Consider the following 12,272-nt stretch of genomic DNA (forward strand, 5'->3'; position numbering starts at 1 on the left):
TAGGACATGGGGCAATGGATACAAACTACAGTGCAGGAAGTTCCACCTCAACATGAGGAAGAACTTCTTTATAGCAAGAGTCATGGAGCACTGGAACAGGCTGCCCAGAGAGGTTGGGGAGTCTCATCAGAGACTTTCAAGGCCCATTTGGATGCATTCCTGTGCAACCTGAGCTAGATTCTGTAGTCCTGCTCTGGCAGAGGGATTGGACTTGATGATCTATGGAGGTCCCTTCCAACATCCTGTGATCTTGTAATTTCAATTAATGCCTTTAGTGCTCTGAGTAGCATAATCAAACACTCCTACAAGACCGATTAGCAAGATGTTCTTCATGACTTGTATGACTTCTGTCATACAAGTGTGGAGGCCAGCATTCCTGTTTCAGCAAGAGTACTCAAGCACTTCCATGTTATTACAAGGACAGACCCTCACACAAAGTCTCTAGAATCAAATTTGCTCACAGTAGCAAGCTATCCTAAACTGATCTATGTTAGGAAGTGGTAAACTGCATTTTTGATTGATGTTTTAGAGGCACTTCATTTAAAGAAACCAGAATTAAGTGCTGCACTTTGCATAAAGCCTTTTTTCATCCTAATTCAGCCTGCAATCATGTGTTAATCTCAGGGCAGTTTGAAGGGAAAAGGAATTTGCCAAGAGATTTTAATCCTGTAAATAATGGTTTCATTAGGAACCATACACACAACTCCATGGGGAACTCTAAATATTAAGATTGGTAATAGAATCATTACTTGCTAGAAGTTATTCAGCATATCATGCAGCCCTAAAAAAGTTAATGACAGTTAGTTAAGAGCCAACTACAGATGGACCAAACTTCGTCCAGTTCATTAAACTGGGTTGAAAATAGCACTTCACACTGTGGGGGAGCTAAGCTCAACAAGAGGGAGATGAGCTCAAATACTTAAGAATCTTTTTGATCACTAATTTCTAGTCATAGCAATTTTTTGTGAGTTAGGTTGTGGGTTTAAGGCATAACAATGACTAATAAAAGCATTATGAGAACACTGTAGTTATTAAAAATAAAACAAGTGGTTTTGTCTCCTCATCTCAAACCTTCCAAATTTCCTAATTCATGATCCAGATAACTTGAAAGTTTAAAGCAAATACGTTTATTCTGGTGTGTCTCACACAAGAGTTCACAGGTTTGCATGATACATATATCATAGAATGGTCTGGGTTGGAAGGGGCTTCCAAAGGTCATGTAGTCCAACGCCCTCTGCAGTCAGCAGGGGCATCATCAACTAGATCAGGTTGCCCAGAGCCCTGTTGAGCCTCACCTTGAATATCTCCAGGGATGGGGCCTCAACTATCTCCCTGATCAACTGTTCAAGTGTTCCACTACCCTCATGGTAAAGAACCTGTTCCTAACATCCAATCTAAATCTACTCTTATCAAATTCAAAGCCATTATCCCTCATCCTATCTCTGCAGACCTTCATAAACAGCCTCTCTCCATCCTTCTTGCAGGCCCCTTCAGGTACTGGAAGGGCATTATCTCTGTGTGTGTACGTACACAGAGTCATGGTTGAAAGAGACTTTTGAGATCAAGTCCATATATTAACCCAACACTGCCAGAGCACCACTAAACCCTCAGCACCATATCTATACAGCATTTAAGTCCCTCCAGGGATATGCACTCCACCACTTCCCTAAGCAGTCTGTTGCAGGGCTTGATGAACTTTCAGCAAAGACATTTTTTTCCTGATGTCCAAGCTAAAACCCCTGAGACAACTTGAGGCGATTTTCTTTTGTCTACGGCTTGTTATTTGGGAGAAAAGGCCAATCCCCAAGTCACACCTTCCATGAAAGCGTCTAGAGAAACTGATAAGGTCATTCCTGAAACTCCTTTTTTCAAGCCTAAACAACCCCAGGTGCCTCAGCCACTCCTCACAAGGCTTATGATCTAGACCCCTCACCAGCTTTGGTACCCTTCTTTCTACATGCTCCAGCAAGTCAATGTTGTTTTTGTAGTGAGAGACCCAAAATTTAATCCAGTATGAGGTGAGACTTTACCACTGTTAATTACATAGGTACTCTGTACCTATGTACTCACCACTTCAAGTGGTGAGAGCCTGGAATAGGTTGCCCAGGGAGGTGGTTGAGGCCCCATCCCTGAAGGTGATTAAGGCCAGGTTGGATGGGGCTCTGGCCAGCCTGATTTGGGTAGGGTGTCCCTGCCCATAGCAGAGGGATTAGAACTAGATGAGCCTTATGGTCCCTTCCAACCCTGACTGATTCTATGATTCTGTGGTCAGGTATGATATATGGATGTATTTAAAGACATATAGAGAATTATAATATCTTTTCAGGTGGAAAAGACCTGTAAGACCATTGAGTCCAACCATTCACCTAACACCACCATGGCCATTAAACCGTTCACAGAAGTGCCACATCTACATATTTTTTTAACACTCCCAGGGATGATGACTCCACCTCACTGGGGAATTGTTGCCATTAGAACCCCAGTGCCAAGATTACACAACAGGCTCACATTATTTCTGCCATTTATCTAAGAGTCACAGAACCTCAGAGGTTGGAAAGCACCCCCAGAGATCATTCAGTCCAATGCCCCTGCCAAGCCAGGATCTCCTAGGATAATTCACACAGGACTAGGGAGAACAGAGCAAAGCTGAAGGTGGGGAGATTCAGACTAGACACGTGGAGGAAGTTCTTCATCATGAGAGTGGTGAGGCCCTGGAATGGGTTGCCCAGGGAGGTGGCTGAGGCCCCATCCCTGGAGGTGTTTAAGGCCAGGCTGGATGAGGCTGTGGTCAGGCTGATCTAGGGTAGGGTGTCCCTGCCCACGGCAAGGAAGGTGAAACTAGATGATCCTTGTGGTCCCTTCCAAGCCTGACTGATTCTATGAATGCACCTAGGTGACTTTTGAAAGTCTCCAGAGAAGTAGACTCCACAACCTCTCTGAGCAGCCTGTTCCAGTGCTCTGTCACTCTCAATGGGAAGAAATTCCCCCTCCCGTTGAAGTGAAAACTTCTACGTTCCAGTGGGTAAACTCGATCCAAACAGATAATGTTTCCATTTCGACTTCCGTATGCATCCATGGATTAGTGCATCCATTCTAATAATTAGGCTATTATTAAAAACCAAATAAAACCAACCAGCCACCACACTTTCACTTCATCGTGCTCGCAAGCTGCATAAGCGCAGCGACTCTGCTGCTAAATTAAGTATACTTTGGGCTAATTTCATGTTTTTATCACCACACCGGAGCAGTATTAGGAAGCTATTATTTTGTCAGCTTTCTCATTTAGCAAAGCAGCTTCAATTTATTAACAGTGTGGAGTGTGAATGAATCAATATGTTTCATTGGGCAATGTGTCATTTGTTAATCGGATATTGATGAGATTATTGACGCGCAGCTAATTAATCTCAAGCCCTGTGCTAGCCTTCATATGTTTCCTTAATTATGTTCTTCATCTTAGTCTTCCAACTTTGGCACGCAGACGCCGGCTCGGAGACAGTGAGTGAAGTAAGCTGTCACAGGGTCTTTTCACACATTTACAACTCCTTGGCAGCAAAATGATTTTTCCAACTTGTAAATAGGTATCAAACAAATATTTCATAACATTTGCTGGAAGATTGATATTGATTTGGCAGGGAGTCACTCCAATTTAGCTCAGTGGGAGATCTTGCATCAGAAGTGTGCTTAAATAGAGATAGCTAATGAGCATTAAATAATTAGGGAACTCTAAACCTGGAATCATCAAATTGTTTCTCCTCAATCGTTACTGCTGCACTCCTGGTTTAAGAGGTCTACTTGTAACAGGGTTTAGTTTTTCCCCTCCTGCTGCAGAAAAAGACAAAGATTTTGGCTCTGTTCCTTTCTTTTGCCAGCTTGTCACGTCGGGCAAAATGAAAATTGCCTTTTAAATGAGATATAATAGGCAGGAATAATTTCACAGGGTGTGACAGGGGTCACACACCCTAATTCCATCGGCTGCCAACAGAGGTCTGGCTGAGGAGAGGTTTACGGTGGGTTAGCTCAGTTTTGAGCAGCCCCTCCTGGTTGAGGACACAGCCCTGCAGTGGGATATGAAGACCTGCCAAGAGCTGTTTCGCCCATTTCAGCTGGAGTCAGCCGAGGACACTGGCATCCCAGGCGCCACGGACAAAGGGAGCTGCGACAACACAGCTCAGTGGAGTGGAACCCAGCTGGAAACCCTTTGTGCTACCTACAAGGGCTCAGTAGCCTTAATACAGTTTGCATCGAGTTTACTTTTTGTGGGTTTTTAATCTATAGAAACAAATCCCATGGGACTGCACAGTAAAGTAAACCACAACAAGCCTGCTGTACCCAGACAAGAATTGTCTATGAAAGGCAGGAAGGTAGATGTCAAATAAATTTTGAATGAAGAATGCAATTTGAAGTGGAAAAAATGAAATTTAAATCGCCTGCTTCACCTCTACCTCAAGGTCTATAACATTGTTTTGGTTTGGCTTTTTTTGTTCTTGTTTGGGGGTTTTGTCATGTTTTTGTTTGTTGCATTTGTGGGGGAGGGGATTTTTGTTTAACTAAGGGATATAGAACACTCTAGAACAAAAGTATTGGTTATCTGTTATTAACAAATAAGGGGGCCTATAAGAAAGATGGGGATAGTCACAGAGTGTTAGAGGTTAGAAGGAACCTCTCAAGATCACCTAGAATTCACAGAATCACAGAATTAACCAGGTTGGAAAAGACTTTTGAGATCATCGAGTCCAACCTATCACCTCACACCTTCTAAAAACTGTGACAGGGCAAGGGGTGATGGCTTTAACCAAAAAGAGGGGAGATTTAAACTAGATAGAGGGACAACATTTTTCACACCGAGGGTAGTGAGATACTGTCCCACAGTTACTCAGAGAAGTGGCGGGTGCCCCACCCTTGGAAACATTTCAGGTCAAGTTGTTTGGATCTCTGAGCAACCTGGTCTAAACATGTCCCTTCTCACTGCAGGGAGTTTGGAGTATATGGGCTCTAAAGACCATTCTAATTCCATGAAATGAGAGGCCAAAGAGATCTTACTCTCTCTCCTCTCTTTCATGCATTCCTTGATTTCCAAGGATGAAGATAACAAGAAATTTCCCAACTAGGAACAATGTGAGCTGGTGCTCCTAGTGGCTTTTAAACCTCCGGGGTGACTATTTGGTATGTTACTCTCACACAGGTCTTACCACTGAGTTTAGTCAGTTATTCCCTCAGGCCTGTGTGATGATGACTGGTAAGGTACTTTTCATCCCTGCCTACAACTAGGATAACCTTCTTTCTAGGTCCACCTAGGTCCTCTTGCAGGGACCTGTTGATGAGCAGCTTGCCACAATAGTACATCTTACTGGTCTTTATATCTCTTAAGATGGATGTGGCACAACATCTCAGGACTCTCATATTTGCAGACACTTAGAATAAGCATTTTTTCCCCAGATTAGTGACGCACTGACTGTGATTACCAAGGTCTCATTTGACAACTCAGAACTTCACATTCCCCTTCCAGGTAACCCTAAGCTTTAGGCTTCCTACTAGCTAGTTACATAGTTATAAACCTCTTGTGTCTGGCATGTAAGAGCGCAGCACACCTGGTACCCTGGGTCATGAGCTCTGCTAAATACATGAAAGATGATTTAGGGTAGAAAGGGAAGATCAAGTTGACAGACAATGGAGAGAGACGGGGTTACTTTCAAAGGCAGTTCAGAATTGGACCTTCCAAACACAAAAGGTAACTGGAAATAAATTGCAAGGTGACAGTGGTCTGTAAAGAACCATGAAAGCATTTTGGCTTGTCTCCAAAAATTCAGGCAACAAACTCAACTTTTTTTTTTCCAGTAGCAAGTCATGCTGCTAAGGAAATCCGTGTTACCTGTCCACATAGCATGTGTGAGAGCAAGACTACCACGTTTCATCTAGCAATAGTTCAACTTTTTTCTTTTTAGATAAACAGCCTTTAAATATACATTTCCAGAGCTCCTAATTCGTATATAGTGAAAGCAAGCCAAGAACACATGGACAACTGCACAGCTTGCCCTCTTTTGCAAGCTAAATCTAATACATTAAATAGATCTCTTATCTTAAAGTACAAGGGTTCTTCCCCCCACACCCCTCCCCCCTAAAAAAATAAATCAATGTCAATTTTATTCTATATTTATAAGCATCCTTTTTAAAGGGAATCAACAGGCTTCTAAATCTTAGATAACCAGCACTGACCTTGTCAGTAACCTTCAGCATCATACTGGTATTGACAACTTCTTCTGCAAATTTCTTTTCAAACGTTGACCAACAAGTTCATGCTATGATTAATTCCAGAGAAAGCAAGAATGATAAAAACATAATTTGATAAGATACTACAGCAGTAATTGGCCTTTGTTTCTGTTTGCCATCTATCATTGTTCTCTGCATAAATTATCACACTTACAATCAGTGGGTTCCTTAAGATGCCATTATCAAAATCTTTACAGCAACACTTTCACCCAGTAAATTGAGAACCCAGTCTTAAAGCAACACCATCATTGCTTCTAGAAGCTTTAATATATATATTATATATATGTGAGTTTCTAGAAGCAATTAAAAGAATAAAAACATCACTACAATCCTGAGCATCATATTTAGGACAATTGTGACCTGTACCAAATGCTATTCACAAGAGAACTCACAGCACCCCAAACCACAGTTAATTCTTCCGTGGCAAATTAATTAGCCCATACCAAATCTGGTTACCCTCTCCCTGCTCACCACAAAATTAAGAAAATCAAAATAAAAGTAAAATTTTTAAATGTGCCAATAAAGTTTAATTGCTTTGATTTTTTTTTTTTCCCTCTTTTCCCTTCCATGTTACAGGTTTGAGAACCATAGAGTTGGAAAAAATCCTTCAGGAGCTGGATAGTCCAGGAAATTGTGACATTGTTATGCAATCCTATAATTCTGCTATCTGTTATTGATATTTACTCCTCAGCCAAACAAAAACTACAGCATCATTTGCATTGCCACATAGAAAAATGCTTTTCTCCAGCTACAGGTGAGGTTGACGCTGGTGGTGTTTCCTGTGGACTTAGTCCTGGGAGAGAGGTAACTCACCCAGCTGCCCTTTCCACCTAACTGAGCCATGTCACAACTAGGACTTTTTGAGTGTATTGTCTACTCTGCTCTACCAGAAGTCTGACGTGGGGTTGTACTCTATTTAAAAGCCTTGAGACATTTCTGCCATCTCTGAATGTTGTTGCACTTTCAAAAAGCTGCTTGGAAGTTAAACAAAAATCATCTCACACAGTTATTACTTCAGGCATCTGGGCTCAGTTTTCTACATCTCTCTCTCAAATGCTAGTGCCTGCCTGAACCTGGCTGCGTGTTTACAGAGTGCCTTAAGACAGTTGAAAGCAGTTACTTAGGTTACATATATATATACATATAGTGTTCTAGGAATATTTATTCAGAATCACAGCATGGTAGGCATTGGAAGGGACTGATCTCTGCAACCCCCCTATAAAGATAGGTCCCCCAGAGCAGACTGCCCAGGATTGTACCCAAAGGAGTTTGCAATCTCTCCAGAGGAAATACCACAATCTCTCTGGCCAAGCTGATCCAGTGCTCCAGCATCTCCACTGGGAGGAGGCTTTTCCTCATGCACAGATGGAACTTCCTGTGCTTCATGTTTTTCCTATTGTCCCTTGTGCTATTGCTAGGTGCCAATGAAAAGAGTATGGTCCCATCTTCTTGACACCTGCCCTTGAGATATTTATAAGCATTGCTACAATGCCCTCTCATTCTTCTCCAAGCTTTTCTTCATCAGAGCTACGTGCTAGTTACCTCACTGTCTTTGTAGCCTCCACTGGACTCCTTCCAGCAATTCATTGTTTCTCTTGACCCAAGACTCCACAGAAGACTCCAGCTGCTGCCTCACTAGGGCAGAGGGAAAGAGCTGGGGTTGTTCGGTGTGGAGAATAGGAGGCTCCTGGGTGACCTAATAGTAGCCTTCCAAGGAAGCCTGCAAGAAGGCTGGAGAGAGACTGTTTACAAAGGCCTGCAGTGACAGGACAAGGGGCAACACCTTCAAACTAGAAAAGAGCAGATTTAGACTGGATGTTAGAAACAGGTTCTTTGCTATGAGGGTAGCGGAACACTGGAACAGGTTGCCCAAGGAGGTGGTTGGGGCCTAATCTATGGAGATATCAAGGTGAGGCTTGGCAGGATAACCTGATCCAGTTGAGGATGCCTCTGCTGACTGCAGGGGCAGTCAGGCTAGATGACTTTTGGAGGTCCCTTCCAGCCTGGACCATTCTATGATTCTATGAAAAAGAACCTCCCTTGACACGTTGGTCACAACCTTCTGAATGGTCTCAATATCATTTTTCTTCTTGACTCCAAGAGCACATGACAATTCACAGAATCACAGCATTAACCAGGTTGGAAAAGACCTTTGAGATCATTAAATCCCATCTATCACCTAACACCTTGTAATTAACTAAACCATGGCAATAAATGCCTCATCCAGCCTCCTTTTTAACACCTCCAGGGACAGCAACTCCACCACCTCCCTGGACAGCCCATTCCAATGCCAGTCACTCTTGCTGTGAAGAGCTTCTTCCTAACATGCAGCCTGAACCTGCCCTGGTGCAGCTTGGTACTGTGTCATCTTGTTCTGTCACTACTTGCCTGGGAGAAGGATAAACCCCTACCTGGCTACAATCTCCCTTTAAGTAATTGTAGAGAGCAATAAGGTGTCCCCTGAACCTCCCCTTCTCCAGGCTAAAAAGCTCCAGGTCCTTCAGCCTCTCCTCCATTCTGCAACATGTCCAAGAAGGCATTCCCTTCTCAACTCCCCATTAATGGCAAATGGATTTCAAGTTCATATTAGGAAGAGAACAGAGGATCTGCATTTAGGTGGTGTGATTCAACACCAAAAGAAAAAGGCAAGTGTGCACATTGCCTTGTAAATAAAATTAACTTCATCTTTTATCATAAGATTTCTCAAAAATCTGATAATAAATCAGAGAGTACTCAAGGTCAAGCTGTGCTTTCATTTTGGCACCTGTATCAGTGTGTTGCTTTGCAACAGAGCTGCTCCAAAAGCAGGGGTAAGCCGCAGGAGAATCATGCCCCACCAGCACGGTTTTCCTCCAGACAAAGCTCTTTAATTCTTAATTCTCTGAATTCTCCTCCATGCTGCAGATTCCACCCAGCAAACCCTACATTTCCAAAAGTCTATTCTACATTTTCTTAATTCTAATTAAACAAATCTTAATCTTGACTTTAATGGCTGCAATTATGATACTTCATTATGTTAAATGTTAGTTGCAACATAAGAATAAATGGTAGAAACAGTTTAGCTGCAATTGCATGGAGTCTAACTGTACATTACTCATTAACAAGATGTGGGTAGCAGCAATTATAACATTTCCTCCTAATGTCCCTATTTATTGAGTCTCAGCAGCAAGTCCCCTTTTCACAACACACACTGATTGACGATAGCAGCTTTTGTACTCGTGAAGAACAGGCACAGTAACCTGCTGTGTGCCTGTAACTCAGATCGATGGAAGTACACATTAGCTCTTAGCCTCACAGGCCGGAGTTCCTGAAGGTCAAAATAGCCATCAGCATCACTGTAGGGTACAGAAATCATTTCACAAATCGTGAAACAAAAACAACACAACTTGCTTTGCAGTTTGATTATTGTTTATAGATACAGCAAGCCAAGAATTAAAGCATAGCCTTGAGGCAGCGTAATTATTTACAGCTGAAGACTCATATCATTATTAGCGTGATCCTAATTGCTTGAAGTTATATCAATGTTAGCTGATTTAACACATTTCTGATAAGAGGCATGGAAATTGTTTTCTCTGCATATGGAATGTTAGAATTTTTTTTTAAGGTCTTCCCACCTCCCCTTCCTTCCAAACTGTCCCTTGTTTGCCACACAGATTCTCCTTTAGTCTGGGTGTAACTACCTTATTCTGGGTGTGACTTTATTCTGCTGTAACTATCACAGCAGTGCTTTGTTGTGTTTCTGTGGAACCATATATTTGAATTTAGCTGGACCACGACAGGTTTTGGCTGTGGCTGACAATGGGCTTGATAATCTCACTTCAATATCAACCAACTGGAGAACAAAATTACTCTTTGCTTTGAGTGGCACATGATAATCTTTCATTTTTCCCTGAAGAACCTGAGCTGAAAGCTAGCCGAGGGAAAGCAGTGCCAGTCCTCTTCTGAAAGGCAATAGGCAAAAACCTCATGGAGCAGTAGCATCTGCGTTGTGCTTCACACACCCCCCTTTGAAGATAAACAAGGGTTACCTACTATAACATCATTCTATCAAAAAATAATATGGAGTAAGTATTTTTCTATGGAACACAGCAACAAATTGTTTGGAAACTTTTCATTTTGCCTGACCTGCTACTCAGTTTCTTCCTTTCATTCAAACCAGGAAGAGCAGCCAAGTACTGACAAGCCTTGAGCCACAGTTGGCTAAACACCAGAAAAGGCAAGTTCATGCTAGTGGGACAGTGTGGGAGCCAGGCTGGGGACATTGCTGATGGAAGTCAGAGTATATTAGGGGACAGGAGGACATGGCTGAGGAGGAGAAGCTGAGGGACCTGGGGCTTTTTAGTCTGGAGAAAAGAAGACTTAGAGGGGATTTGATAAACATTTATATGTATCTGAAGGCTGGCCAGGAGGGGGGAACAGGCTCTGCTCACTTGCTTCCTGTGATAGGATAAGGAGCAATGGGTGTAAGTTGCAGCAAAAGAGGTTCTGCCTCAACACAAAAGGGAACTTCTTTACTGTAAGGGTCACAGAGCACTGGAACAGGCTCCCCAGGGAGGTCGTGGAGTCTCCTTCTGTGGAGCCTTTCAAGGCCTGTCTGGATGTGTTCCTCTGTGATCTGTGTTAGATAATATTGTCTTGCTCTGGCAGGAGGGCTGGACTCAATGATCTCTTTGGGCCCCTCTCAATCCCTAACATCCTATGATCCTATATGAGGAGAGCTCCACACATCAGCATTGAGCAAAGGGTCCATGGGTAGCTATACAAACGTAGCACTTCTGAAGTTGAGCACACTTGGCTTTTCAACCCTAAAAATTGGTATTTTAGCTGTGTACATAATGCAGTGCAGACTTAGAGGCAAGTCAGATACAAATAACATCTTATTTTCTTTCTATAACTTTCTTCCCATCCTCTAATTAGAGCACTTAGGTTTTAATCTCCATATCAGGTATTTCTGCTTCTTGATTCAGAATGGCTGGCACCAGCAGGAGGTTGTTAATCTATGATGGGAGCCAGGGAAAAAGCAGTGGAATACCTATATATTACCCATAGGTCTACAGACCATAGTCTTCATCTAATTCTACACAGCAGCATGGAGACTTTGCATGAAAGAAAATCAAATCACCTTTCCCATCAACAGGAACTCAACCTAGAATGGAGAATTAGCAGCAGATAGAGCAAGAGAAGTGGCAGGTTTATGATCCTTAGCAAAGTGAAGGCTGATGAGGACAAGAGTGGCATCAGGGGTGACCAGCAAGGCAGGAAATAAGATCACTTCATCTCTACCTGTACTATGTACAGACCTTAGCTCTAAGCAGTGATCCCATGACAACTGGCAGGGATGCTGAGGATCCCAAACATGTCTCCAGCTCTCACCTAAGCACAGGCTTAGTTTTACATGCAGAATTCAGAATAATCACATCCTTTGCTGAATTTTGGCTCAGCTACCTAAAGATCTTTTTAACTGGCTAATTCTTTTACACAGGTGTAACAAAGAATAGGTCAAATAATTACAGACTGAGCTGTTTTAAAATAATGCCTCAACTAGCTGGAGGTTACAGCATCTGGCTACTGAGAGGGGCGATGCTAGCTGAATTACATATTACAGTTTCCAACATGGAAAACCTTCCATTTCTGTCTGTGAATGGGGAAATAAAAAACTGCAACAGTGTGTGAAACCATCATAACAGCTTTTCACAGTTGAGACACATTAAATTACCAGCAATCAATATCCTGAGAAAGACTTAAAAGAAATAGATTTGCTAGCAAGGAATAAAGAAGTGCATCCAGTTTAAACTCAGAGCTTTAGTTTGCCCAGTACTAAAGAAGCTGTAACAGATGCATAGATTGAAGCTGACACAGGGGAAAAAAGCTCAACCCCACTAGCTTCACAGGGGACATTGCCTGGGAACAAAAGGACTCAGCTTGTAGGAATTAACTTTGGTATACATGGCGTGGCATGCAGAGAAACAAAAACTGAGGGAGAAGCTCATGAAGGCTGAATAAGA

The 12,272-nt window shown here is 42.5% G+C and overlaps 1 protein-coding gene across 13 annotated transcripts in view; it reads right to left on the reverse strand.

Moving 5' to 3' along the window:
* The window catches only part of LOC135184794 (uncharacterized), a 616,367-nt gene that overhangs the window by 438,743 nt on the left and 165,352 nt on the right, over window positions 1–12,272 (reverse strand). Inside the window, exon 7 of one of the 13 annotated variants that reach the window (XM_064160880.1) lies at window positions 6,214–6,296. The exons of the other annotated variants lie outside the window; for them this stretch is intronic. The gene's annotated coding sequence lies outside the window, so the exon portion shown is untranslated. The remainder of the gene's footprint in view (window positions 1–6,213; window positions 6,297–12,272) is intronic. 13 annotated transcript variants of the gene reach the window in all.

This window comes from Pogoniulus pusillus, chromosome 21 (genome assembly GCF_015220805.1).
Source record: "Pogoniulus pusillus isolate bPogPus1 chromosome 21, bPogPus1.pri, whole genome shotgun sequence".
Classification (NCBI taxonomy): Eukaryota; Metazoa; Chordata; class Aves; order Piciformes; family Lybiidae; genus Pogoniulus; species Pogoniulus pusillus.